Below are 27,191 nucleotides of genomic sequence, written 5' to 3' on the forward strand. Positions count from 1 at the left end.
AATAATCAAATATCTGGTTTTTACACTATAATTACACAATTACTAATGGTGTTAGGTATTATTTTATAGAGATTAAACTAAAAACTGACCTTTACTTAATCCTCTCTTAGAATTCACCAACTCAGTTTATTATATATGATGAAACATAGTAATTAAGTACATTCACTGTATTCCTGATATACATAAAAATATTGATGGACTTTGATATCCTACTCAAAAAAGCAAGGTAAGTACAAATCTACCCTATGTTACTAAGGGTATCCTATAGTATAGAATATATATCCTACATATATATGTTTGTTTATATAATTAAGGGGATTAGACAGAATTGAATGGGAAACTAAAATTCAAGATTTGTAAGAAACTGTAACCATAAACAGAAAAACAGCATTCATGAAACAGAAGAGAAACTGAAGCCTCTACTTAGCTGGAAAAGAGAGCAAAGCAGTTTTGGTGGATCTTCTTAGTTTTATGTCATTTTAATTGGGGAACAGTAAGACAATGAATTAAATTGATGGCTTTGATAGGAGGAAAGTTATTGAAAACACAATAGAAATTTAGGTGAAACTAGAATGTTTTAATCAGGGAAAAGTTACTAAGATACAGAGGCTGCTGTCCTGAGTTGTGCACTAAAACAACACAAAATGTCATAGCTCTCATCTTTTCTTATATTTGTAAAATTCAAGAAATTCTTAAACTATTTATGAGTTAACCCACACATTGAAGAAAGCAAATATATTATTTTGTGTGTAAATATGTGGCAAAGAAGTCTGAAAATTCCAAAGAGCTTATATGTAATTAATTACATAACCAAAATCAGTTGCACAACTCATAAGATCTATGTTTTAGATATCCCACTCCTCATTTTATACCCAAAGGACTTAAAATCAGCATACTACAGTAATGCAGACACATCAATGTTTATAGCAAATCAATTCACAATCACTAGATTGTGAAACCAACCTAGATGCCCTTCAATAGATGAATGGATAAAGAAACTGTGAAATGGAATATTATTCAGTCATAAACAAGAATAAAATTATGACATTTGCAGGTAAAAGGATGGAGTTGGAGAATGTCATGCTAAGTGAAATAAGCCAATCCCAAAAAACCAAAGGCCAAATGTTTTCTCCGATAAGTGGATGATATACATAATGGAGGTAGGGGTGTGGGGTAAGAGAAGAATGAAGGCACTTTGGATTACATAGAAGGAAATGAGATGGGGAGAGGGCGGGGGTATAAAAGATGGTAGAATGAGACAGGCATCCTTACCCTATGTACGTCTATGATTACATGAATCATGTGAATCTATATCCTTTACAACCATAGAAATGAAAAGGTGTACCTCATTTGTGTACAATAAATCAAAATGCAGTCTGTAAAAATAGAAAATAAAAATAAAAAAATATTTACCTACTGTGGTGTGTATGTATTCTGAGAAGAATGTGCATACTGTTATCTCTTTAGTCTACAAACCTAATCTTTCTTCAATAATCACATATACTCAGTGATTAAATTTTAAGTATTTTAATTCAACATCAAAGTTCTTTCAAGAAAAATATGAGAACTGCCTCCCTGCCTTCTTGAAAACAACGTTTCAAACACAATCCAAGTGTGCCTGACAACTGTAGGTGATCATAAAGGACATAAATAATGATATTCATTAGCAAATGATGATGTCTTTTGAACCTCTGAGTGTATAGAATCATTTCCCCACTCTTAATCTCTTGATTTTTTTTTCTTTTCTTCCAATTATATTTTTCATGGTTTTTTTGTTGTTTCATCTTTTGATACCAGCTGACATATGTCTCACTGTTTCTTACTTACAAATGATAATCTCCTTACACATCTATTAACTTACACTTTCAAGTGGGTATGGAGTTTGAAATCTTATGTATTTGTGGACAAAAAAGGTATAAATTAGTTATAAGGACACTGTTGCAGTGATAAAGTGTGTAAAATTTCTCTCAATTACTCTGTTAATTTTAACTGCACAGTGACCTCCTTATTTACTTCCTTATTTATGCTCTGTTCTAGATGCATGACCTAACCAGATTTTTAAAAATCCATTCTATTGAGAAATAAAATTATGTATTGAATTTGTAACACTATCATTACTTTCAGGAAACATTAGACATGTGTAACATGATACAATCTGAATTGATAATATTCAAATAACCTTCAATCTAAATTCATGCATCTGGTTTTTTTCTTTTGATATTTGACAACCAATATCTGAATGAATGAATTCAATTGCCTTCTCACCAAAATATAAACAGCCCTATTGATGTTTGTTTTCATTCTAATGAATAATAAGCTTTTGGTGTTAAAAAAGAACACACACACACATCTATTAATTTAGAAAGATGTAAAGTAAAAGAGAGAGGCCCTAATTCCTAACCCACTCATTTCCATTTCTCTAAATTAAACACTCTTAACACAAACTTATTTTTAAAAAGACATTGACACATAAATTGTTATACGATTTTCATGTGATGACTGAGATATTTTACAAAAGGAAAAGTTTTAAAACTGGTAATTATGGAGTTAGTTTATTTATCAAATATAATTTAAGACTAGCAATAGCAGCTCAGTGTTAGGTTGGTGGATAAAAATTCTTCCAAATTTTGAGGTGGAAAGTTGCTATTCTATTGAGAGTATGCGTGACCCAGTTTAAAATGTCTTCATTTTGAATTCTAGTAAGGAACTGAATTTCTATTAAGGAAGAATGACATACACAGTTTGCTTCTTATTTGCAAAGGGCTTTCAATTGAAGATCATTGAAGACATATTAGCCTATGAAGCCAAAAGCATTCGGTATATGTTCGTTCATTTGTTCATTCATTCATTTATTCATTTGATAAATATTTATTGTGTACTTCACATGCACCAGGCGGCATTCTAGGCACTTGGAAAACAGCAGGGAATAACTACAAAATAATCCCTGCTGCCAAATACCTCATATCCTAGTGGGAAGAGAAAACAGAAAAGATAAGTAAGTAAATATGTAATATATTTGATAGTAATGAGGAAAAAGGAAAAAAGAAAATGCAAAAATGAGGATGTAGTATCAAGGACAGTATATTTTTTATTGGATGGTCAAAATAAGGCCTTGTTAAGAGAACTTTTGAGAAATTGTATGTAGAAAGTGAGAGAGAAGACGATCAGATACCTGAGGAAGGAACTACAGAGGCAGAAGAAACAGCAAGTGCTAGCATCCGAGGAAGGCATGTGCCTGATACATCCTAGCTATAAAATAAAAGAGCCACTGTTTCAGGAGAAAAGCAAGCAAGGGACAACAGTAGAAGTTAGAGAGGTGATGGGTAGACCATCAGCACAGTTTCTAGTGGGTCTGTTTGTTGGTTTTTAGTTGGAGATAAAGGAAGTCATGGGTACTTTTGAGCAGAATGTCACAGTATTACCTGCATTTTAATATTTTATTTTAATATTTAATATTGCTTTTATTAATAATGGACTGTAGAAGGTCAAGAGTGGAAACAAGGGAACACAACAGAAGACTATTACAGTAATCCAAGGACAAGAGAAGGATGGTTCTTATAAAAGTGATGACAGTGGGTGTTGACATGTGACTGAACTCTAGATACATTTTAAAGGTAGAATCTCAGAATGTTTGGTATTTAGATGTGGGCAGTGACATACAGAAGGCAGGATAACCCCCTGACATTTGACTTGAGCAACTGGATTCTTCCAGTTGCAATCTATGGAAATGAGATATAAATTTAGGATCAGTATATGGCATTAAAAATTAAGAGGCTGGAGAGGATTATAAATACAAAAATATTACATCCTAAGACCAAGATTTTGGGGGCATGCCAATATTCAGAACTTGAAGAGGTGAAGACAAATGAACAGAAGGGGTAGAAAACCAGAAATATAGAAGGAATTTTGGGGTTAGGAAAGCCATGATAAGACAGTGTTTCCAGGGAAAGAGAATGACCCTTTATATCAGTTGCTGCTGACAAAATAAAGAACATGAAAACTAAACTGAAGCATGCAACATGCAGGCCACTTTTTTCCTTGATAAAAGCCATTATGCTAAGAGGTACAGTCAAATGTCTGACTGTAGTGATTTCAAGAAAATATGGAGAAGAAAAATTGAAGAAAGTAAAATTAAGCCTTCTAAGAAGTGTTTGTTCTTGGAAAAGAAAGAAAAACAGGGGAATACTTGATGGAAAAGCAGGGTGCAAAAGAGGGTTCTTGAAGCATAGAAAAAATAACAATATCATTGTAGACAGATGAGCCATCATAGAGGAGAGAATTATAAAGCCAACATTCAAGAGAAAATGGAAGGAGGTGGAATTTGACTGTTGGATGGTTGAGCAAGGTCAAAAGCATGGAAAAGCCATCTATGACTGCAGAGAAGATGGCACGTGGGGGAACAGATGACAGTAAGGTTACAGCTGTGATGGTGCGATGGTGAAAGAGTCCAGTCCATTGTAGCTACATGTAGTGTAGAAATTGAGAAGTTGGAAAGCACCACGTTTCCTCAGGGTATCAGCTACAACCATGAAATACTCAGACACATAATCAAAAAATACATTAATACAAGTAAGCATCTGTGAGACAATTTGCATGATAGTATTTGCATTTCTTTTAATACGCATGACAGTTTGACATCTACATCCAATGTTTACATTGGGAAAAGTCTTCAGTTATATATTACATGCTTCATCAGCTTACTTTTCTTAGTATCAAAATGTCTGCAAATTTATCCTATTTAATGTGAATACATATCATGGGTTGAAGTTGCCAGAGTGACACTACATAATTTGTATCAGTCCTGGGGCCCACTTCCTAACATGTGAAATTAAAACTTAATACAAGGTTTCCATTAGTTCTCTTATTTTATATCTAGATTCAAGAAAACTTAAAGTGAGGTAGGATTAGACCTAAACCTTCAAATAAAAATTACATACTTAACAATGACAAAGTAAATGGATTTTGAATGAGCTTCTCCAAATTCTGCTCAGATAACTGTGATTTTACTGTATTCTAGGGAATTCTTTCTTGCATTAGTTCTATTATTTCCCATTGCTTTAAAAAAAAGAAAAGAAAAAAAAAAAAACTTAAAATAGGTGAATTTGTTTCTCTTCTCCATAAAAACCCGAGCTTCCTTCTCATATTTCCATGTTCACAGAAATCACCTAGGATCTTGTTAAAATGTAAATTCTAATTCCAAAGGCCTGGCCTATAACTCTGCATTCGTAACAGGGTCTCAGGTTCTGTCTTAGAGAAAAAAGAACCTAAACCATTTTGCCTTTGGCAGTTGCACAGAAGTTGAGATAATTAATTATTTTAAGCTTAATTGTTTGGGTCTCCTTTAAAAAAACAGAGTTAACTGGAAGTATAAAACAATATTTTAGTTGATAGTTGATGTGTATATTTCAATGAGAATATATAAATATAGTAATATTCAAACAATTTCAGAGCCTCCTTAAAATGTTACAGCTTTTAATTAAAAACAAATAAATAAAATTATAATATTTCTTCAACACAAAAGAATTTTATTTACCAGATTATTACCTGCTGCACAGAGCCTAATTTCATGCCAATCTGCTCATTACATAACATCAAAGAATGGAAATTAAGTTAAAATGTGGACATCTATGTGAATCTGACACAGTGATTACACCACAGAGAAAACAAACAAACCAAATAGCATTATTTAACACTGCAATCCTGTAAGTGGCAATAAATGTTTAGCTGAGACTCTGCTGTGCTGTTTTTCCCACACCTGCTCCCACTTGCCAGGTTAGACTGGCTCAATCTGCTCTGCTATGGGATCACAATCATTTGAACAAACCCCCTCAGGGCAGCAATATCCAGGCAGCCAGTGTTGTCTCAGAGAGCTTCTGACATGATTTCCCATGAATCTGTAATTTTGTTTATGCACATTAAAAGTGTGGCATGGGGAAAAGATAGCATACTACCAACTGATGGGAAATTCCTAACTTGCTTTCACAAAGATGTATCTTTGAAATATGTGAAAATTCAGTCAGTATTTATGCACTAAAAGAGGATAAGGGGGATGCTGTCAAGATCCTATTTCACCAGAGTTGTCATTCAAAGGGGTAGTTCCTACAAAGCACACTTGCAGTAGATGACCTAAAGAAAGATTATATAGTAAACATTATGTCATATTTTGTTAATGAGAGGTACTTTGAGAAATTTTCACTTTATTACTATACTCTGATACTATATAAGGTCCCAGAAATTATAGTTCATTCTACTTTAGATCATTTCATGGTGACAGGGCTAAATCTTTAATCCACCTTTACAAACATGCATACACACACATATCCCCATGTGATCTGCCTTTTAAAGAGGCAGAATAGCTATTTCAATGTTTTATCATATTACTTTATATCATGGCATCCTTCTGTTGTTTTGCAATGAGTGTACTCATGAAAATATTCATGTCACTAATTACTATTATTAAGAAGAAAAGAAAGATTAATGTTTTATTACAATGACCAGAAAGGTCACACCGCAGAAGATTAGAATGTGTGTAAGTGTGTGTGAGAGAAAAAGAGACAGAAAAGGGGGTGGGGATACATATGAAAGTCAACCAGTCTGCTGGGGGTAGCAAAAAGCATCATTTGCCCCTTAAATAAGTGACTAATTCAGCAAATTTTCATTTTCAAGCTAATGCAATTTCAGTTTCCAAACCATAACATTAGATTACAAAGGACACATTGACTAAAACTATCATTTCTGTTGTATAAATAAGAAACCCAGGGAAAATATATGAATAAAATAATTTCACATTTTTAAGACAAAACAGACTATAAGCTCTTGGTACAAGAAGTCTTTAAGAACATATACACTCTTTCAAATCACTGGGTATGTATACATGGAGCATCTTGTGTTATTTATTACAGATTGCATTTATGTACCAAGCAGTCTTTATTTCTTTCCCATATGCTATTTCATTTGATTCTCAAAAGCATCTTCATAAAATAATGAATAAAAAATTGCTTTGTTCACTAGCAATTTCTATTAACATAAACAGCATTATTGTTTTTGGTACTCTGAGCCAAATAATGTGTCTCTACCTCCTCCTTCTCCCCCTCCTCTTCATTATCAACATCATTATTGTATTTCTTCAGGAATCATGTCAGTTGCCTCTTGTTGGACAGCAGTGAGTTTGCTCAAGAGAATGAGTTTGAAAGTCAGACAACTAGGATTAGAGGACAGGGTTATCAAACTAGGAAGGGGAAAGATAACAAAATCAGGTGCATTACTTTGGAAATCTCATCCAAGGATGGAAGGAAATGATGTTATTGAGGTTCTCTACTTATTAAACCCTATGTGTGCTTCATTTAATTTACCTAATAATGATCTGAGGTCACCACTTTATCCTCATGTTGTCCTGGGCTAGTGAGGAACACAATGGAGACTCCTCCAACCTTGATCTGCATAGTTCCAAAATAAGCATTTTTTCACAACTGGAAGAAATGTTTAAACGAATAAAATTCACAAATTCCCCAGATAAAATCCTTCTCACTTGTCATAGTCTGAATAAATATCACAAATTATAACATTTGTGTATAGATAGAAGGAGAACTGTAGGAATCAATATTCTAATAACAAATTCAAAACCTGTGAATTCCAGAAAGACTAAAACAGAAGAATTAACTGAAGATCTGCCCCCATTTTTGTTATCCATTTGATGACAAAGAAACTTAGATAAGCTTGGAGTTCATGATCATTTTGTCCACAGTTTCATTATCCTGAAATAAATAGGGTTCACTTTTTCCTAATCAAGAGTTTTAATAGTTAATGTAATTTTAATGAACAATTCTTAACAGTCAGCAACCCATCTCTTTTACTATCTAGCATTTCATTATTTACACTCTTGTTTTCATGAAACCAAACGTTAGCTCCCACTTTCAGGGTCTTCAAAAGTATATATAACCCTGAAAAGAGAGCTTTATTCCAAGAAATATAATTTACTAAAACCTCAGTACCATAATTACTACAACCAAAAAAGTTAAACCACCTTGCTCAATGTTGCATAAATAATCAAGGAATTGTTAGGAATTCACTCTAAATGCGATGTCATGCTTCAAACATAAAATTCAATTCTCCTAATGAAGCAAACAAACTTCTTTGCCCTTTTTAATATGTATATATTATCTACTGTGGTAATCTAAGGAGAAACAAATTAAGTTCCCACTTGTAAACAGAATCTCATTAAATGCACGGATATGTGGAAGAAATGTGAAGAAATAATGGTCTAGTGGCTAAGGAACACTGATTGTCAGTCAATAAAAATGGTCCCAAATCTGTCACTGACTCAAGTATTTGTCCTTGAGAAAATACCCTCACTGTTCCAAAAGCTCTCAATTCATCCTGTTTTTAAAAGATGTTTACAAAGATTTTTGGCATTTAGGATATGCTTAACATTATTTTAAAACTCCAGAGTATGAATCATATGTACAAAAATGTTCATAAGGATGTCATTTTCAATATAATTAAAAATTAAATGTACAATTATGATTCATTCCTATTCTTATTTAAAACTAGATTTGAATAAAAAAAAGCATTCTCAATACCAAAAATCTTGAATAATTTCATATATTACTTGTATTTTTTTTTTAACGTGTGGTACTCAGTATTGAGCTTAGGGTCTCACACATGCCATGCAAGAGATCTACCACTGAGTTAATCCCTCAGTCCCAACAAAACAATATTTAATATGTTTTAATATTTTCAAAACTTTTATTAGAAGCTACTATTTAGATACATTACAAAAACCAAAGAGAATAATTTGAATCTACAAATATCTATTGGAAGATTCAAACTGTTTTTTTTTTTTTTTTTATGCAAAGAAAAGTGACTAAGATTTGAACACTAACAACAAATATCCTCCACTGTCTTAGGAAGAAATGAGAATCAATAGCTTAAACTTTACAGGAGTAAAAATAAATATTTATCATCTTCATATTGTACCTGTTTTTAAATGAATTGGTAACTAGTCTTCAATTCCCTTTTATTTCCACCCTCAAATTATATCACTTTTATAAAATTTTCAAATAAGATAAATATATAAATATAGCCCCAAATAATAAATAAATCAAGTTGTTAGTCCTAAAGTAGTTGTGCCAAAATATTACATCCTTAAATTATATGTTGATTATAAAAATAGCATAAACAAGTTTTTATTTCAACAAGCCAGAGGAAATACTTGCCTTTTTCTCTTTTTAAATAACTGGGTCTGCATTATAGTACAGTGTCTAAATAAAATCTAGATCCAAAAGTGGGCTTATGGAGATTACTTCAAGTATTTTTTTCAAGTGGAACTCATGAATTGCATATATGATTTAGGTAAGTAGTTAAAGCTTTTGTATTTTACATTCAATTTCTTACACACCTTCTGAATGCCTCAAGCAATGATTATCAGAACAAAAAGTTATAAGGGACATCATCAATAAAATCAAGAAACAGAATGGATTCAAATGAAAGCTACTGGTATCTTCACCATACTGTGAAACACATTTTTAAAAAGTAGATGTTGAACTTGCAGGTGGAGAGTAAAACACCAATTGTAGGAGATGCCTATCTCCTGGAGATGCTTATAACATTCTTTCAAATTTAAGTATGTCTGAATTTTTTCACAATAAAAATTTGGAAAAATAAAACCCAATTAATGCTCTTAATTGGGTCACTAAACTCTACATGTAGTAAATGAATGTCAATATTATCTTTAGTGTTTGTCATTTTCTTTGAACGTGCAATATGAAAATAGACTAATAAAAGGATTTCTTAAATCTATTACCCAACACTTCCTCTTTCCACCTCATAAATTATACTTTAAAATCTATTCTGTAACAACTACTTGGAAAGCCAGTGGGCCTCCTCCACTCATGCACTTTAAGGTGAGAAATTCCAGGTAAAGCCCATTAAATGCTCTGACCCAAACCTAAGAAAGCAGCACTTGTTTAAACAATGACTTTTGTTCCTATCCCTGAAATATAATAAGTCAACCATGTGAATATATTCATTAGAAGGAAGAAATAAGGACACAGTATGAGTGTGCTGCTTTAAAAATACAATATGTAGTATAAGTGAAGCAAAGGAAAATTAAAATATTTTCATTGAATAACAATCTAAACATTTAATGAGTTTAATGATTTTACTTATGAAACTGGCTGGTAAATGGAGTGTGGGGTATACGGCATGCTAAGACAGCTAGAAAGTTAAGAGACCAAAGGGATTTTTGTGCAGGAATGGAAAAGAAACAAAAGAATTAGAGAAAATAAAATCGGTCCTGAAATTTCAAATTTGTGAAGTTTGACTCTTGAAAGAATATGGCATTATTGGAGTTAGGATGAAATTACAAACAAAGCTGGAATCCACCTTCTCTACAAAATCAAAATTCGGTCTTAGTACAAGCTAACTTTTAACACATTCGCATTCACAATGTCACAGAGCACATTGGTAATGGTGACAAAATAGGCTTGCAGTTTTAATGACATAAAAACGGGAAATTATTATTTTAGAAGAAATGGGAGTTGTGCATGTAAATCTAGATATGGAGACAAGTACATCCAGGTACTTCATTCCATTTATGGAATGAAAATTAAAAAGTACATCCAGGTACTTTCATTCCGTTTATGGAATGAAAATTAAAATAAATCAATCTGTATCCAGAGTAAGAAAATCTGGATTCTAATCTTGACTTTGTCTTAGACAAAACACATTTCTTCTTTGAAGGTTCTTTCCAATCCTGCAAAATCAGTAGCTCTGTTCAAATAGAGACTTCCTATAAAATTAATGTTACTATGAAACCCAATATCTGAAATAATATCTAAGATGCCATTTGACTATATGCAAAGATTTCACAATGGGGCATCTTTGATACTATACAAAGATAAATGATATACAAAGATAAATGGAAGAAAATAAGGAGTAGGAAATCTGATAGAGAGAAAATGAGCTATACTCCATGGATTAAAACCCAGAGGATAATGAGCAATTGATGAAGAGCATTGTTAGGTAGGACACAGAAAAGAAAGTTTGAACAGAAAGAAAAGAAAGTAAAAACAAGTTAACAACTGTATCATCTTTGTACACCTAAAAAAAAAAAGTGTGTATATGTGTGTGTATGTGTGTGTATCAATTTACAAAAATATGAAGATTCGGGTAATAAGTTGATAGTGTCTTTTAGAAAAAAGCAATCTCAAAATGGGATTCAAATCAACACCCTGTTTTTATTACAAAAATTAAAAGACTATCCAACAATTATGATCAAAGGCTACCGAAGGAAAAGAAGAAATAGGAGAAAGACCAAGACAATCCACATGTGATGACTGAATTCATGAGGGATAAAAAGGCTGTTCACTGTTGAGATGTTTTAATGACCTAAAGAAGTTAAGATTGATAACAATAAAAAGCATGGCTTTGTAAAAGCTTTCTTTTTAATTGTATTTTATAAGAGAAAAGAAGAATCAAAATCTCTTATTTAAGTGGGATTTTTGTTTTACTTTGTTTTGTCTTACATAAGAAAAGATAAAAGCAGAAGTGAATTCTGGTTTTATGAGATTTGAAGCTCAAAAAATGTGGGGGACCTTCTTAATAAAAAATAATATAAAATTAATATTAAAAGTTAGCTAGAAATCTAAGGATTCACTTTTAATGAGAAAGTAAATTACAACAGATTTTTTTGTGAATCTAATGTGAAAACATTACATTCCACAAAATGTATATCTTTAACAATTAACTGACTGATGGAGAATTATATTTTCCTGTTTTTTATGTGTAGTCTGAGCACTTATTTATATGATCGAGTTTGCAGAATCATTGTCCACACAGAGAAAAAAGGAAAATTCTAATTTTCCTTTCTCATGCAAAGAGTTTTTTATGTTTCCTTCAACTTCACAACTTGCTTTTGGTAATGCCATGTAAATTGTTAGAATCGCTGTCAAACTTGAGTAAACATCTGTCAAGTTTATTTCTATGTGATCTGTATGATTCAGATGGATTTTCTGGCTTCACACATTGCAAGCTTGCTTCTTTGTATCCTATCACCACATACACAGCACTTACAAAACTGATCTTGTGCTTTCTTGTGATTTTTTGTTTTGTTTTGTTTTTTTTCCTGTGGTGTTGGGGATTGAACCCAGGGCCTTGTATACACAAGGCAAGCACTCTTACAACTGAGCTATATCCCCAGTCCTGATGATATGCTTTTGTATTAGAAAGGTAAGTGTTATAGAGGAAAAATCAGAATGGAAAGAGTTAGTGACATTAATTAAATTTTGGCTAAACTAGTTGATGTCACAAATTTTACAAAACCTTACAATTAGAAAACCAATTAGGTGAACCTAACGTTATGGCACTTTCCAAGGCTTTGAATAAAGAAAGTACCCTGCACAAATTAATTTTGTAATCAGCATAACTCTGTATGCGAGTAGTGATAGGCAGGAGGAGAAATAGAAAGACTGAGGAACAAACTCATTTTAGAGACTCGTAACAGTGAGTGTGAAATACAGTGGGTTTGAACAGTTAGATCCACAGACTCAAGTATATTGGCATTCAATTTTCTGTTTGTAACTCTATGGAACACATAAAATAAGAGAATCATTAGTCATTACTTACATGTAAAAGCATGTGTGGAACTATGTCTGTTCATCAATAAGCAAAAAATTGATAATCCAGGAATCTCCAATATGTTCATATATTATTTGCAATTGTTATCTATAGTGGGTTGGGGTTGAATAGTGTCGACCCTGAATTCATGTGATCTTCCTTGAAATTAAGAAATTTGCAGATACAATTAAGGTAAGGATTAAGATAAAACCCTAGTGGATTAGGATAGGTCCTAAATTCAATGACAGTCCTTATATGAAAGAAAAAAGAAGATATAAAAAAGGAAATATAAAGATAGAAGCAGAGATTGAAATGATGTGTCTATAAATCAAAGAAAACCAAGGATTCCTACAACCTCTAGAAGGTAGGAAGCAGGAGACAGATTCGACTTGAGAGTTTCCTGAGGAGACAACTATTATGGTTTGGATATGAGGCATCCCTGGAAAACTCACATGTGAGACAACACAACAGTGTTCAGAGGTGAAACTATTATGAGAGTTGTAATCTAATCAGCAGGTTAATCCATTTGATGGATTAATGACTTAAATGGATTACTGGGTGGTAACTGTAGCTGGGGCATGGCTAAAGGAAGTGGGTTACTGGGTGCATAACTTAGGGAATGATATTTTGTCCCAGGTGCTCTTCTCTCTCCCTCTCTCCCTATTTACCCCTCCTTCCTGGTTGCCAGGAACAGTTCCTCTCTGCCATGCCCTATCTGCCAATATATTTTGTCTCACCTAAGGCCCAGAGCAATGGAACCACACAGCCATGGATTCCATCTCTGAAACCATGAGCCCAAATAAAAGTTTTCTCTTCTAAGTTGTTCTTGTCAGGTATTATCACAGCAACAAAAAGCTGACAGACACACCAACCCTGCTGACACCTCAATTTGGTGGCTTCTGACTTCCAAAACTGGTAAAGAATAAATTTTTGTTTTAAGTCACCTAATTTGTATAATTTATTATAGTCTTTCCAGGAAATTAATGCACTATCTTCACAAAGAAATACACCTGAATTGGTTAGCATAATAGTGAATGTGTAAACTGTATGTTTATATGTATACCTAAAGACCCATGGAAAAACGGAATTCCTCTTAAAACAAAACATTTCTCAGAGGACTGCCATGTCCCAAATGACTTCTCTGCAGTCACCTAAAGCTAAGAGTGTGTTAAATGTTTAAGAAACTGCGGTATTCAAAAGGGAAAATACATGATGTACTATTTCTGGGGAAAGCTAACTATTACATGAAGTAAGTTCCTATTTTATGAACAATGCTATAAAAACATCATAATAGAATCTTATGTTTAATTTGAAATTTTCTATAATTTTCAAAGTATGTAATATTCCATAATAAATAAGTTCCAAAGACATTAACTGCCTTTCCTGGGGAGAGGAACCAATAAAAATAATACATGATCACTAGAATCAACTCTCCATTTTTCCTTTTCCCAATAATTATATTTTCTTATACTTGCTCTTTCTATTTTGGATATTACAATATTAATTATGATATTAAATGTTACTTAATAATCTTAATAATAGTACTTAATAATCTTAATAATCACTTTTTGGATGCCACTGTAATTGTTAGATCTTTTATTGCTTCACAGCACCTATGGTCTATTTGTTCTACTAAATATTAAGATTGTAACTGCAATCGCACATTCTGAGCAAATTTTAGTTTGCGCACATGCTTGGAATAGTGCTAGAAATCTCACAGATACATGTTCAATGTTTATTACTTGAGGTGAATTTGTTACATGGACAAAAATGTTGACATCTCTATATTAAAGGACTCAGTTTCAAAATGTCCTCAAAGGAAAGGAACTACACAGCAATTCATCTGAGAATAGTTGCATATCTGTTAGTTAGAAATTAAATCCAAATGCAATTTATTTATACAGGGAGCTATAGCAGTGTTGGTAGCTTTCCTTTCACCATGGTAAAGTGATCGTTGGCCATATTTTACTGTGCTGGTGGAAGGCCAAGGAAAAGCTCTTCATTAACATATACTCAGTAATTACCAAAAGCACATAGACACATCTCATTTCTACCCTGCCATTATGTTCACTGGCCTGGAAAATGAGACTGAGCCAAGTGGAACTGTCCCAAGTACATGTACTGCATATTCCTGGAAGGAGAGTCACGGAGTGCCTTATAGACAAGGAACCTGTCTGTGTCCCTTAGCAACCTCCTGTGGACAGTTTTTACAGGGGTTCTGGTAAAATGATCAAGACAGGTTTACCAGTATGCATTGTCATTCTGTTCTAAAATATCATGATTACAGTAAGGATGTTATGTCAATAAAAGAATCATTTTTAATTATTAATTCCATATATATTGTGAAATAGAAATTAAACTTCACTTTCATATTCTAGTTTATGCATGAATTTGAGATAATAAAAACCATGAATACTATGCGTGGAACTTTTCACATTTATATCTTTAGTCCACTAAAATGAAACCATGTAGTGGAAAAGTAGCTGGATGAATTACCATGTGAATTAACAAAAAGGTGTCTACAGGATCATCATAAATTCCCTGTTTCAAATGAAATTCTGGGTAGGAACCAGTGGTAATGTTTCCTTTGCCATGTTTCCCCTTAGTGAGAAAGTGAAAGGGGTGTTATTAGCTGCCTTTTATTTTCTCTATGCTTTCTCTGGAGGACAGGTCATGAGGGGAAGTCCTGCTGAGATATCAGTGCTCGCAGGTATGAAAGAAGCACAGAAGAAAAACATGCTACCATCGTTCATTCAGTGCTCAGGAAATTACGGTTAGCTCAGGGAAGCAAAGACAAGCCTCTGCCCTTGAGAAGTTCACAGTTGTATACTCATTTTCATGTATCTCAGGACTGTGATACATGTCTCTACATGGACCATGAGAGCATGAAGAGATGAACAAAGAAGTTGAGGCAATCATTTTATGTTTTCTGAAAAGTTCAGGAAAGCCGTCATCAAGGAACTGAACTATTACGCATATGTGGATATCTCATTATGTCTAATTTACATTTTTAAATGTAGCTTCACACAATGATGAACATACCAATAGGTACAAGCCATTTGGTACCATCAGTTCAAAAAAATTTTCAATAGAAAGGAGTTTATGACATATTGGTGTAACAAATTCACATATTTTGGTAAGTAATTTAAGGAAGTTTTTTTTTTTTTTTTTTTTTTTGTATTTCAGATTACAGATATATGTACTGAACATGGCTTCCTCTGTCCTCCCATTCTAAACACCAGGATTCAAGATATAAGGAAGTGGCTTTAATATGAAAGAGATTGGGGTAGGGACCCTGGCCTCACAATCTCTTTAAGTAGCCTGGATAATGAAACACAGGATCTTCTGCTGAGTTACCAAGACTTTTGTTAGTAAAAAGACTTGTGTGTTGAAAATTCAACCCAGTGAATTTTGTTGTTGTTGTTGTTGTTACTCGGGAGTGAATTCAGGGACACTCCCCAGCCCTTTTTATTGTATTTTATTTAGAGACAGGGTCTCACTGAGTTGATAAGAGCCTCACTAAGTTGCTGAGGCTAGCTTTGAACTCTCAATCCTCCTGCCTTGGCCTCTGGAGTCACTGGCATTACAGGCATGCACCACATATGCCTGGTGACAGGGAAAAATATTTTTGAGGCTGTTCCAAGTAGAGGATTCCACCAGAGGACTTAGCCAACTGAAAACATATTTTCTCTCTTAAATGGCTATGTGTTCAAAAACTGTACAATGTACTTTTGTCTTACATAACATTTAAACAATTTACTTATTCTCATTTTAAAATTCTTTAAACTATCACTCATAAGTAGATTTACAATTGTAAACACTTTTTTCACTAAGACTATTACCAAAAATCAAATAGATGAAGTAATCAATAAAAGTGTTAGTATTCCTGATAAAATAGTCTCACTTGGTACTAAGATATCAATTATTGAATTTCTTTCTTTCTAGATTTAATTTCATTGTAAAACTGAACACCCATTTCTAGAGAAAGATATATTATAGAGCCTATCCTAAGCATTGCCAGCTAAAGGAGAAATGGAATCTATCCCATCAGCTGTGAGGTCTCTAATGTTTGAAATATAGTTATATATTTCAGTTTATCTCTTTATTGTTCAAATATGAGACGGTCCTCAGAGTCCCATTCAGTGTAAAAAATGATAATTAATAGGTCCCAAAACTTATTAATGTAACTTAAAAGATAGGCAAAGGGAGACTGGAAACTGAATTTGCAAAACATATTCCACCATGCAAGAAAACCCTGCTCTGCTTCCATTGTAAACCAAAAGACTGCATCTAACCCATCAATTACTTACTCTTTGTGAATTAGTTTAAAGTAGGTAGTAGTGAATGATCAAACACATTTTAAGTATAAAGCCAGCAGAGAGTCACATGGGGTCCTTTTATGAATCAAAGTTTTCGCTTCTCCATGTCCTATGTGTTACTGTAACCAGTGAAGCGGCATATAGTATATAGGACACAGAGAGCCACTGTGCTAATCGGTCCCCACAGACCTGATGGTGCACTCTGCTGCAAAAGCAATTTTCATTTTGAACTCCAATACCCTTTAAGAGGACGCTAGTGCTTCAAAAATAATCATACCCTGGTTTGAGTGACTTAGAGCCTCCATTTCAATTGCAAGCACCCTCTCCTGCTGCCTCTCCTTCCCCCTTCCTTTGCCCTTAACTTTATGCTTACAGATGAAATTTCTTTTTTTTCCTGAAAACTAATAGGAGGAGGAGGAATACTATTATACTAGACATTAAAGAGTACTTCTTTTTCTCAAATATCTTTTCTATCACAATAAGATATCGCCATCCAAAGCAACAGAATTTTAATCAGAGATTTCTATTCTGAAGCAGAAGAGCTTTCATTTGTGACTGGAAAGCCACCTTATGCGGAAAGGCTCCATCAGAAATTAAACAAGGACTGTTGTTAAAAAAGAGAACCCTGCCTGCAGTTCCAGGGTAACTTGTTGGTTCTTTCCTGGGTTTTTCTTAGTGGCGTCTAAAGAGGCTTCCGATTTTTAAAAGTGAGATCTCAAGGCAGTTACCTACTGAAACTACCCATCTTTCACTGTGGTTGCTGAGAACAATTTTTCCAATTGGAACTGCAAGGCCCCCCTCTTCAGGACATCATCCTGCAAATGAATAAAGTACAGTAAAGAAAAACCTTATATTGCAACAGCAGAGTAAAATTGGGGACAGGATTATTTGTACTAGAGGACCATTCTTAGAATATTTCTTCACGCCAAAAAAAGATTTTAAAAGAAAAAGAATATCTGCCAACTAAATTAAAACCAAAGGTCACAGAAACCTAAGTTGAAATTAGACTTTAAAAAAAATAGGTTAAAAACAAAATCATACCAAAAAATGAGATATTATATCAGCTTTGTTTACATAGCATCAGATATTATTTATATATATATTTTTTTTCTAGTGCTGGCCTCAAAAATAGTAGGCAAGCACTCTACCAGTTAGCTATATTCCTAGTTCCATTTGCATAAGATTCTTAATTATGATTTATTTCCAGCACACTAAACAGAAAGACCTACAATAATTCATAATTTTCTAACTAGTATATACCTGGAAGTTTGGGGTTTTGGATTCTAGATTTAGAAGATAAATAAATGTCTAAATATTCAGTATAGATGATTAAATGCTAGTCAGAGCTATTCTAAATTATAGCTGTGCACACACAGAGTATAAAAATGCCAAAATATTACATACCACCAAATTCGGTTGCCTCTTGCTCAACAAGCCTTAATCAAATGGGAAAAGCTAAATTGAAGAGCTGCTTTGTGAACATGCATTTCAATAAACCATAATGTTTGTGAAATCAGAACATGAGAAAAGAGGATATCAATAGAAAGAAAATTATTCCCCATGAAAATTACCCATTTACCATTTTTCATGTACAAATTTAAGAACTATTACTGCATATCGATACATAATAATAGAGGCAAGCTCATAGGTAAAAAGATGCCAGAATTTATATGCAAGTTAAAAACAAAAACAAAACCTCAGCAACCCATATTTAAATAGGTCTGGGCTGCTGGTTGATTTTAACGGATTTCACTGTAAACTTATCAGATGACTACTTCTGTACAGAAAACTCAGGATTTAAAGCACATTAAAAACACCACCACCACCACCCAGTACTGGCACTAGTAGGTAAGACACAAGAAAAAACAACACAGTCTAACAGTAATTTAATTACCACTTAGGTAATTCTTAGTAGATCAGAGATAATTCATAGGGTTCCCATGTCAAAAAGCAGGGTTACCTTATTTACAACTACTTGAATATCAGCAGTGTGCAATGCCCATGGAAAATGAAAAGCACAGAGGGAAGTAATGCTTAAGTCTATCAACTACCTAATGCAGTTAGGTAGTTAGATAGTTAGAATGCACTAGAAAAGGGAAAGAACCATAAATGTGACCTCACACTAGCTAAGAAGGTATGGGAGGTGGGTAAGCAGAAGTGTGCCCAAAGTTATCTTGTAGCCAAAGAATTTCACTCTCATTCTTTGAACAATATCCTGACAAGTTCATGAAAAGAAATGGTTTGGATTATACTTTCAACTTTACCTTCTGATTTAATAAGATAAAAAAGACATTTTAAGAATGGGATAAAATTTTAATTACACAAAAATCAGTGGGAACAAAATCATGTAAAGCTCACTGTAACTCTTTGAAACCTTAAGTTTATTATGTAAGGTATTAACAAGCATTGGTAGATCACAGTCCAATATAAGTATATAAATAGCCATGTATTAGCCTTTCTACCACAATATGCAGAAACATAACTAATGAAAGAGTTATACTGTTGAGTTATAAGTTAATTATTATTGTCATTATTATTATTATCATTACTAAGTTAATTCATGTTAAGCATTTCATTCTGTATTTCAAGGAAAAAGAAACTTTTCTGCAAATGGTCAGAGGGCAAATATTTTAAGCTTTGCAGGCTATATAGTGTCTGTCATAAGTACACAATTTTATGTTATAGCATAAAACAGTCACAGATACCACATCAACTAATGGTGTGGATATGCTTTGATCAAAATTCATTTTTAAAAAATAGGGGAAAAGGCAGACTTGACCCTTGGGCATTATTTTGGTAAGCCTTGTTCTACTTCTGTATACTAGAAGGGATGCTGAGAAGAACATTTTTTTTTTCTATAAAACATTATAATTATTCACATCATTACATTTTGATCCTTTTTCATTGAACTATTATATTAGAAACAATAGTACTCAAAAGAATTTGAGCGATTAACTTCTGTCCTAAATCTTATGCTCAGAAATACAATTAGTTGATTTATCTTATTTACATTGATCTTTCTGTTTTTTGAAGGCCTTCAATAATTAGCACTTGTCTTTCTGCAATAATAAAATGATTAAAAAATATGGACCAAAAAAGAAAAGATACATGTGGTTTTAAAATCCTTCCAGTTATACAAAATACATGATAATCAATGGAAAATCAACATAAATGGGTACTCAAAAGAGAGAACAGAAATAGCAATGGAGATTTGTCATGTCACTGCATATATTTCTATAGTTCAAAAGGTCACCCACCCTTGTTACCTTACTGTGGTTCAACTGCACAAATGGAAATTACACTCATCACTCATCTACCTTGATGTCATTTGCCTATATCACAGGAAACTGGATGCCAGTGAGGGGTTAGAAAGAGAGGACAGCAGACCAATGAACCTGCTTTGTGAAGAGTGTTCTGTTCACACCTTAAAATTCAAGTATAAACTCAGGCTGCAGCTCTAACCACATGTGTTCACATTAACCACATAGGGCAAGTTAGCTGATCTTCATGATCCACATCTATCAAGAGCATGTGGAATGGCTATGCTATCAATTGATTAATACTTATAGTCCAGATTTTTTTTTCCTAAGAAAGTGCATAATTTAATTCAACATGATCATGTTAAAAATACTTGAAGATAAGCTATGGCCATAAAAATAAACATGGCCAGGTGCAGTAGCCCATGCCTGTAATCCCAGTGACTTGGGAGGCTGAGGCAGGAGGATGGAGAGTTCAAAGCCAGCCTCAGCAAAAGCAGGGTGCTAAGCAACTCAGTGAGACCTGTCTCTAAATAAAATACAAAACAGGACTGGGGATGTCAAGTGCCCCTGAGTTTAATCCACGGTACCCCCCAAAATAAAAATAAAAATAAATAAACATGGACTGAAGAATTCTGGTGCTTTTTGTCTCAAAGTCAGTATAATGATATTCAAGGAACCATAGTTACAAATTCTAATATTAAAGACAGATGAATGGTCATGGAAGCTTTTTGGAAACTATGTCACCCAATTAGGATGCTTCATCAATTCATACCCTACTATCTACCTTGTTGTCTACTTCTGTTGTATGTATACTTCTTCCTTTATCCATGACTGGACACTATAACACCAAGTGCCTCTTATGTATCCCACCTAAAATGTGCAATCCTTCTTCCTGTTTCCTCTTCAGGTTGTTTTATATTTAGTGACTATATAGAATAAACTATTCAGTATCAGAAATTCATTCAATTGATGGATGAGTTGTGCCATTTGCTCTTTAAAGCAGTATTTACCAGAGTTCATCTGTGACAGCCAATAAAACAGCATGTTTATGATATCTGTGGCAGAACTACCTACTAACATACATATACACTTAAAAAAGATAATATCGTTGCCATTTCTCATGACCAAAACACTAACCTGTGATGAGAAAATACTGAAAAACAAAATAAGGATTATGACATTAGAGAACAAAATCTTATTACATGCTAAGAAAGTTAAAATGAAGAAATTTGTGCACTTTGCATGGAAATACCGATAATGCTAGTCACCTCAATTCAAAGGATCTTTGTACCTCAACAGCCTTCTCCCCAGGTTCCTCTTACAGCTAGTTCTTTTTCGTTCTTTAATCCTCAACTAACATTCCTCTTTCCTCACATTCTCCCATATTTTCCTTCTCCAAGAGTTTACTTGCTATGGTAGGTTCAAGATGGTTGCAAATTCTTTGCTATTTCTTCCATCAAAAAATATAGAAACATCTTCTTAGAATCTGGGTTGGATTATTACTACCTGAACTAAGAGTGGATCATCAGAAATGATGCCATGTCACTTCTGGATTAACCTTTGAGGGAACTGGAACACTCCATTTTTCTTTGTCCAAAATATTTGCTCTTAGAGCCCTGAACCATCATATAAATAGTCTGATTTCCCTGAAGCTCCCATGTTATGAGGAAACTCAACCTGGACACCTAGAAAGGCTTGAATATAAAGAATGAGAGACAAACACAGGACATAGGCAAGCCTGATGACTTCTTATTTTCCTAGCCCCTGGCTATTTGGTCTATTCCAGCTAAGGTCCTAGATATTGTGGAACAGAGACAAGTTATCCCACTATATCCTGTCCAATACCTTATCCCAGAGAATGAGATAAAAATCTATTACTATAAATTGTTTTAAGCCAAAGAGTTTTTCAGTGGTTTCCTATGCAATAATTGATAACCACAATTATCTCTATGTTCCCATATCCTATTTATTTCCTTGAGCATTTATTATATTTAATATACTTAATATTTACTTAGTATATTAATATGATTAAATATGATAAGCAATACAAAATATGATTAATATATAATTAATATAATTTAATACACTTAATATTATATATAAAATACTAATATTATCCTTCATATACTTAATATTTTAAAATGTGTTCACTTATTTATTCATTTCCTATTTTTTAATAATATGAAAAATCTATAATGATCAAAGCAACACACCTGCCTTAGACTTTCAACATTGCAATAATACCCAACAGAACAAATAAATACTTGCTAAATAAAGGAAGGGGAAAAGGTGATCTGTTGGAAATACAAGTTCTTTTTTGTTAGTTTAACAATTCACCAAGCTTATACACAAGTAACCCTCAGGTTGGTAGAAAGGAGGTTAGGAAAGTATTTTCCCATATTTAGTCTTTTTTCATGTGTCTAGTACTTGTATAACATTCAGAATGTCTTTTTGAAAATGATCCCCAAAATTATCAGAAAGGTAAATTTTATGTTAATAAATTTAAATATTCTCCACAATATCTTTCATGATTCCGTACTTGTTAAAAATCCATCTTCCAAAATCACAAAGAAAATCAGTATTGGTGATTGAAAAACATTCCTACTAGCTGTGCATTTCTTCTAAAATAATTTTTTCTAACACATCAATGCACATTTCTAACTTTTCATCTGGCTCATGTTCCAATGAGCAAGTGGGAATCAAGGAGTTATTTCCCAACAGACTTCTCTTGATAAAAGCCTACTCCTTTGTCTCACAAATATCAGCTCCACATTTAGAACTGGAATTGCTCCAAGTAGATTTAGTAATAATACCACAGAAAGTTTAAGGAGCATGCTGCCAGGTTGATAAATATCTACATTGTGCTTCAGAGGGAGCAGAAGCCAAGTCAAGAGAAGCAAAGGCCAGCTGCTTTAACAGTTTAACGAAGACAACTCTTACGTATTTTTTATATTGTAGAACATGAGGTCCTATGCCAACTTTAAGAATCTAGTACTTTCATAAGGATTGAGATTATCTACATTGAGACTGATTACCATTTGAAACATCTGTGCTTGAGGCAGGAACTTTAGAGTGTGAAAGGCCTAGCCTCAAACACAAGTTTTTGTTTGTCTGTGTTGTGGTACTGGGACTGAACCCAGGGTCTCCTGCATGCTAGACAAATTCTCTACCACTGAGCTACATCCCCAGCCCTGCTTATTATTGATTTATTTTTTTTAGACGGTGTCTCACTAAATTGTCCAGACTGGACCTGAACTTGTGATCTTCCTGCCTCAGGCTCCCTGGCAGCTGAGATTATAGACATGCACCAGCACACCTGGAAAGCTTCACATAGGTTTTATCCCATTCAAAAGCAGTACCCTCTAATAATACCCTTGATTTAAAACTACCTGCTATAAGGGAAATCTAAAGTTATCCTAATCAATGATACCACACTCAGCAGCAGCTGAGCACCTAAAAAGTACTATCATAAAACTTGGTTTTACATGTACAAAATATTTCCATAATTGGCTATAACCAGATCACCATATCTTTTGTCTATATGGTTCTTACATCCCATTTTTCAAAATGCTGAACATATTAACTGTTTGTTTATTTATTTATTTATTTATTTATTTATTTATCTCTCTGGTTGATCAAAGTTCTTAGGACATGGTAGTCAATCAAAAGGATTTTTTTTTTTTTAATTAATGAAGTGGTCTCTTTTTCTTTCTTCTTCTTCATTTTTTTTTTTTTTTCTCTTTTGGTGGTGCCTGAATTCTAACCCCATGGCCTCATGCATGCTAGGCAAGCACTGAGTTACACTCCCAGCCCAAAATAATTTTTTAAAGTTGAGCACAATGGTGTGCTCTTGTCTTCCAGTTAGCTGGGAAGCTGAGGGAAGAAGATTTCTTGAGTCCAGAAGTCAGAAGTTTCAGACCAGACAGTGCAAGATAGCAAGATCCCATCTCAAAGTAAATAAATAAAGGACTTAAAATTTTAATTTAAAAATTAAGGAATGATGCCATTTTAAGATATCTGTTCCTTCATAAAATACATGTTAACATGAAGAGATCAGAATCAAAACAAATAATTATAAGCTTGAAAACCCAGGGCTGTGAACTGTTTTCATTCCCATTTCAAGAGACTAAGTTGGCAGGTCTTTTGGAAAGTAGGTGAGGGACTTATGCAAAAATAGATGAGGTAATTAAACACCCATGTAGGACATATGGCTTGGAGATAGCTTCCCGTGGAAACCCACAAGGGGAAGAGACAATGTGAAAGGGTTCTATAAGTGGGAGCATGGATCACAGCCAATACACTGCATACATTAGAAGTCTACAAAAAAATGAAGAGGTAGTCTACATTTCTAAAAGTAAAGAAACCTGGTAATCACTAACACTCATACCTGAGATCAGCCAGGGCCAAAAGTTGCCCTTTTATCAAGTGAGTAATTCATTGTTCAGAGGAAAAGAACTGTGGGGCACAGAGAGTTTTTTCCTTCTCTGATTACAATCTGATACTTTTTTAGGCACTTACACCTAATTTTTGTTTTCACTATTTGTTTAATTTCTTAGCAAAGCTATGTCATAAGCCATCTGATGACTTTGTAAATGCAAAGGGCCAATGTTGTGGAACAGACAATCTAATGACATAGAGTTTAGTGTTCCCTAAAGCAGGAGACAGATGAAGAGAAACGGTGAACCAGCAACCTTAGCATAATTAAGACAAGCCTGAGTGCTTGCCATGGTGCCATTACATTAATCTCACATCAGTGGCACCTGGCTAAAATTTATGAGATATGTAAAAGGGGCCTTTCCAACTGACCTTGATAAGGCAGAGTTATTTATCACGTGAGAGACTAGTCAGCAAGCTAGAGAGAATGAGGTATATTAGAAATAACTTGGCAGAGAGATTTAAGGGTGGTGGGTTGCAATACCTTCTAAAAAGACCAAGAGAAGTATTCCAGCACTATGAACCTTAAACATCCTTGATAAGTAAAACATAAAATCATATATCATGATAATAAGGAATACATATCAGAAGGGGTAATCATAAATGCTAAGATTTAAACTGACGGCAGTTCATTCATTTAATATTTTTAATGTGTGTTTATTGAGCTAATATGAAGGGACTTTGTGACCACACAGATTTCAAATGATTTCACCCCTAAATAAGTAAGCAAAACATATTCATCGTTGAGTTTCTTGAGTCCCCGGGATTGCCTTATTTTATTCATCATTGAAATTCCAGGGTCTAGTGAAAAGCCTGGAATATTTTAGAATATTTTGATAACAATAAATCACCAATCTCTTTATGGTCAGCAGTTCCTGTTCTTCAGGCCTCAGCTCATATCACTGTGAATCTCCCAGCCACACATGGGACACCACAAAGAGTTCTCCTTGGCCATCCCATCAAACAGACTTAACACTTTGCAAAACTCTCTTAAGTATTGCCCATGGGCTTGGCATCTGCACTTCCTCCCTAAAATTTAAGATCAGCTGTCTCTGTCCCCTTCATAGGTGACATAGCCTCAATTCCTAGAATAGAACCTGGTAGGCGCAGAATGAAGATTTGTCAAATGAATGAAAGCAGTTGTGGTGTAAATTGTGGGAGTTAGTCGAATGAGGAGTAGTGAGTAGGATGTTTCAGAGTGTATTCGGGAAGATATAACCTTTTTTTATTTTAAACCATTCCATTTTCAGTGCTTAAAATATCAGACAATGGTGTTTCTTCACTAAAGACTCTATGACGATAAATTAGTGTCATGATAACACATTCGCCACTGTTAATTCAAAAATATCTCACTCTTTTTCAGCAGTTGCCACTAATGTTATCAATATGAATAAGCTTTTCCAGGACATAAATGTCTGGTTCTTCAAATGTTTCAGGAAGAAGTCTAAAGGGAAACAAAAGCCTGTGTTTTGGTTTTGTTTTTTTTTTTTTTTTTTGAGTTTTGTTTGTGCTGCGTTCACATAAAATGTAGCATGTTACACACTGGTAGCTGCAGTCAGTAGAAATTGCCATAACGTAAGTGTCATTTTACTTTCTGTTCCTGGGACAACAAGTCAGCACAAGGGTCCTTTATTTTATTTTTGTGTAATGGACAATTTAAAGATTTCCTTTTAGGTTTATCAAACATAATTGAATTTATACTTGCACTAAAACGGAAGAGGTTGGATAAATTTCTATCTTTATACAAGGAAAGATCTCTGGTCTTTTCAGAGAGAAGAAACAGTGGTACAGCTTAGAATTTCACATAGAAAAACCACATTGGGTACAGCAGACCTGACTGGGTTTTGACCATGTCAATATGAGAACAGCTTCGTACATCTAAATTCTACTTCTTCACTGTTGCATATGTGGACACACTTCTATGAAGAAACACAGTCTAGCTTAAATCCGCAAATCACAAAATAGTATTTTTCATCTTTCATTCTAGCTTAAAACTCTACTAAATATGAGACACACTTGGAAGTTATTTTTTTAGAATAAAAGTAGAAAAGCAAACTTCTATTTTTTTAGAAATAAAAAAGGACTAAATTACTAAATTAATAAAGTAAGTGTATAGATATTTGAAAGAAAAATGTTGACTTGCCTCAATTCCAAGCATAATTGGTCACTTTAAAATTCCAATTAACATTCATACCCACACAGAAAATTAATCACTAATAACATTTGGTTAGCTCTATTTTGGATCTGTGTCAGAGGTAAAGTATATAATGATACTTCAGGGATCATAAAAGTTTTGGATGGTTTCCTTGGCATGTATGTTGCAGATTATAAATTTCATACCTTTGTAAGGAAAAAAAATTAAATTAGACATATCGGAATAGTTACATATTGCTCATTTACTATGAATTTGCATGCTTTTTAGTACAGCATAACTTATAATAAATTTTAAATCAATATTTTATAAATAATAATGAGTTATGAGGGTGGAAGAGAGGAGAATCCATGGAATTTCTCAACTTGATGCCTTCATTTGAAATGACTTTCCTTTGCTTTCTTAGAACAT

General features: G+C 33.6%; 1 protein-coding gene across 1 annotated transcript in view; it reads right to left on the reverse strand.

The window, feature by feature from the left end:
- ERBB4 (erb-b2 receptor tyrosine kinase 4) overlaps nt 1-27,191 on the reverse strand; it is a 1,167,248-nt gene that overhangs the window by 883,303 nt on the left and 256,754 nt on the right.

Source organism: Sciurus vulgaris (genome assembly GCF_902686455.1).
Source record: "Sciurus vulgaris genome assembly, chromosome: 3".
In the NCBI taxonomy this organism is placed as follows: Eukaryota; Metazoa; Chordata; class Mammalia; order Rodentia; family Sciuridae; genus Sciurus; species Sciurus vulgaris.